The sequence below is a fragment of the Schistocerca cancellata genome, chromosome 5, assembly GCF_023864275.1.
Source record: "Schistocerca cancellata isolate TAMUIC-IGC-003103 chromosome 5, iqSchCanc2.1, whole genome shotgun sequence".
NCBI classification, from domain to species: domain Eukaryota; kingdom Metazoa; phylum Arthropoda; class Insecta; order Orthoptera; family Acrididae; genus Schistocerca; species Schistocerca cancellata.
Genome location: NC_064630.1, coordinates 141,051,099 through 141,055,136, shown reverse-complemented (window position 1 = coordinate 141,055,136; position 4,038 = coordinate 141,051,099). Strand labels below are relative to the sequence as shown.

The 4,038-nt window shown below is 42.2% G+C and overlaps 1 pseudogene; it reads right to left on the bottom strand.

Annotated features, from left to right (window-relative positions):
- Positions 1 to 3,398: 3,398 nt before the first annotated feature.
- LOC126189319 (5S ribosomal RNA) lies at positions 3,399 to 3,516 on the bottom strand (annotated as a pseudogene).
- Positions 3,517 to 4,038: the final 522 nt, after the last annotated feature.

The window sequence follows — 4,038 nt, the reverse complement described above, 5'->3', positions numbered from 1 at the left end:
GACTTCGGTATGAAGTGGTTGCAAGGACCTGTTTCCTTGGAGCGTTGCAACTTTCCAATATCAAAATAAAGGCTTCAGTATTGTTTAAGTGGCGTACCGTTTGAACATGCTCTCGAGCAACTCTTTCCATTACATCTCGCTTATTTACGTGTCTTCGACCGGCCAGTCTGGCTCCACCTGACGATCTTGGCCAGATATACTCAAAATTGTGGCACTTACCTGAATTTTGTATTACAATAAGTTTTCTGGGAGGTGACATTTTATCACCTGCACACACATTACCTCCCAGAACTGGGAGTACAATTATTCTCTCCTTAGCTGAAATGGCGGCGCCATTGGTATCCTGGAAAACAGTGTGGTTTCACATTAGTCTTCTTATCCTCCCGTTGGAAGTCGCCTCATCGTGGTATAGAGCCATTCACAATCTGATCCCGACCAATGAACGCCTCCATCGCATTAGTCTTAGTCCGACTGGTCTTTGCGACACGTGTCATCAACCTGATGCACTACCACACAAATTTGTCTCTTGCGGACGAGAAGAATCGCCCTGGGGTCGCCGACAACTGGCTTCCCTTGCCCGATCAGCTGAAGCTGCTTTCTAGGTTGAACTTCTTCTGTGTGCAGACTTTTCCGTTTTCCGTCGGACCAAGACTTATGGCTTTTCGAACATTACGCCCACTATGTTGTCGGGTGTGACAACGATCCCGACCCCTCGTTTTTCGCCAACAAATGGTAAATGGTCATTGAAACTGGCAGAGGCTTCGACGTTATCGTGCTTTATTTGCAAATATGTGACACCTTGTCATTAATCGTCAAGGAATAGGGTAGCTTTATTGGGTAGGTTTTTTTCCACAATGGAGCCTTCTTCTTAGAGAAAAAATTTGTTTTCTTTTGAGTTCCGGAACTGTGGAATTTTTGTCTATCAAGTTTTCTTTCCATAAAACGAATAACAAAAATAACGAAAAAGATAAGAAAATATAAAAAGAGGGAAAATAAGAAAAAAGACTTGAAACGGAAGAAGGCACACTAGTATCATATCCAGTCCATTAAATTTCTGGCATGCAACCACGCAAATAAAATTTCCTCCACTTTTATTTCGGCCGCGCATCTTCCGGCCATCCTCATAGTGATTCACAAGACTGACGAAAAGATGCCAAACGTGACCTTATATGCTCCACAGCGGCCGTACTGCGCATGCGGGTCACAGATGCTGGTCGGCGGCAAGGAAATACGCATACACATGCGTAAGACATTCTATTTGCTTATCGATGAATGATCGGCGGCGGTGGCACCATGACGACTTCTCTGCAGTTTAATTACCCCAAGAGCTGGATTCCATGCTTTGTCCAAATTAAAACCATTATCTCTATTTATTAAATTAATAGCTAATCTAATCTCTATAGGCCTCTATAGGCCGTGGGTTTCGACACCTGCCCATCTTCTTGTCTCCACCCGACCTAAAGCTGACTCAGTCCTTTCATTCCTGAAAAAAAAGGCGGCGTTATGGCGTTTACTTTTGGAATAATAAACAGTTTACTTATTTATTTTCCATCTGTCTCGTTTTCATTTGACAGTGTATTAGGGGTTTGGGTAACCGTTAAAATCAGTGCTGTCTTGTCAGGTTGTATATTGTAAGCTATTTTTAAACTACACAGTGTACACCTGTTACAAACTGGCTTACGCATTTTATCATCAGTTCTATGTGATTCCCCAACCATGGTGAATAGACTGCCTCAATGGTACAATAACATTACCACAATAGTATAAATAAAATATTGCAGTTTAAAGCAACATGAATGCCATATAAATATGTTAACCCAAGAATAAAGCTGAAAAAACGGTATAAGCTGCACGTGCCCACTAATGCTTTGCCGGAAACAGCTAACTACAGCTATAATAATGTTCCGTACCAGAAATTACTTGGGCATAAATTTCTTGGCGTCATGAGCCGTCCAAATTTTTTCACACATCGAATTGACAGCTGCGTTCTTCCATGTGCCTGTACAACAGAAACGTAATGTCACTTATGTCATCGATCTATCTCTCTCTGTCGGGAGTAGAGCTTCTTTTATTTATTTTTATTCCCTGGAGCACATAACTGAGACGTTATTGTCCCTGTTTATGTTGTTTTAACGAAATATCGGAACCGTAAAATAAGCAAGGTCTAACATACACAGCTGTGAAGCTCTTGCTTGTTTTTGAAACACGTCTTTGTATTTTTCTGGTGAATATTGGTTTGTTGATAGTGTTGCGCCTGTTGCTTCAAGTTTTCACATTCCACTCCGAAACATAAAGTTTCTGTGCCAACCATCGATAAAATTGCATCCACTTTCTGCAACACCTAAACCTTGTCCAAATTTCTTTGAATTTTCAGTAAACATTGGCCACAATACCGGCTTTCCTCCGGACGGTATTGCACTGAACCATTTGTACAATACGCTATCTTATTGTTGCAGTTTTGGTTTTTTAATGTTGACTGGAAGCTACTTTCTTTGTTTTTTTTTTTGTGTCGAAGACGAGGTAGTATTAAATTCATTCATTGAAATATTTCTGTTCTCACCTTTCTCCAGGCATTTGAAAATTTCCGGTTTCTGATAGACGGTCAGAGTTACTTGCGTAATTTCTCTCCTGATTTGCGGCCGGCCGAAGTGGCCGAGCGGTTAAAGGCGCTACAGTCTGGAACCGCACGACCGCTGCGGTCGCAGGTTCGAATCCTGCCTCGGGCATGGATGTGTGTGATGTCCTTAGGTTAGTTAGGTTTAAGTAGTTCTAAGTTCTAGGGGACTTATGACCACAGCAGTTGAGTCCCATAGTGCTCAGAGCCATTTGAACCATTTTTTTCTCCTGATTTGCATTTTGAAGGCGGTTTCGGTTTCGAGAACACAGTCAGTGCTTCAATTTCAATAATACATCAACAGATCACTTTGACATTTACGTTCACTACCATAATAGGGCACTCACCTCACAAGAAAAAGCGGTAAAAACGCTCGCAATCAAAACAATGAACTAAACCGTTGTGTTGTGACATCCGAGATCAGCCGAGTAAAGTCAGAGTGCTGGCGACAGATTCTGAAAGGTGCAGACTGCTTGTAACAGTAGGAAGAGCTTAGTGGACACTTCCGAGTGGTTCCGAACCTGGGAGGGTGCCGGACAACGGGGCTTTCCGAAATGCTGGATTAAACCTAAACTAAACTCCTCCCGAACAGGCCATGAAGGTCCAAAGGCACCGACCGGCCGCCGTGTCATCCTCAGCCCACAGACGTCACTGGATGCCGGTATGGAGGGGCATGCGGTCAGCACCCCGCTCTCCGGCCGTATATCAGTTTCCGAGGCCGGAGCCGCTACTTTTCCATCAAGTAGCTCCTCAGTTTGCCTCACAAGGGTTGAGTGCCCCCGCTTGCCGACAGCGCTCGGCGGACCGGACGGTCACCCATCTAAGTGCTAGCCCAGCCCGACAGCGCTTAACTTCGGTGATCTAACGGGAACTGGTGTTAACACTGCGGCAAGGCCATTGGCGGACTGCTAAATGGTCTGCTGTAAAAGAAAACATTATCCTTACGGCAAGTGTTTCAGTTTTATTGTTTTATGTTACAAGAACTGCATCAAATGGAATATTTTAACGAAGCTCAGTCACTATAATCTTTAATTTAACATTATGAAGTATTCTAATATTTATATTAATTATTGAAGATAAAAATAATTATCAGATTTTTAGAAAGTACACAAACCATAATTTTTAAATCAAATTATCCGGAAATAAAAGACGATGTGCCGTCTCCCGCTTAGAGTAAAATTATCGTAGCAGGTGAAACCTTCCCGTCTCCTCTATATCTCTTTTGTTACGCAACCTTCCCTTCTACAATAACGTATGAAACCTTCCCTTAGGATTTCTATCTCTTGCTTAATAATAACAAATGAAATCTTCCCTTTGAAGTTAATTGTCTTTCTCAACAATAGTAAGTACAATCTTCGCATATAAATTTAAATGCTGCTTATTAAAAGTGATTTGCTGATTATTTCGACGAAACATAGAATGTG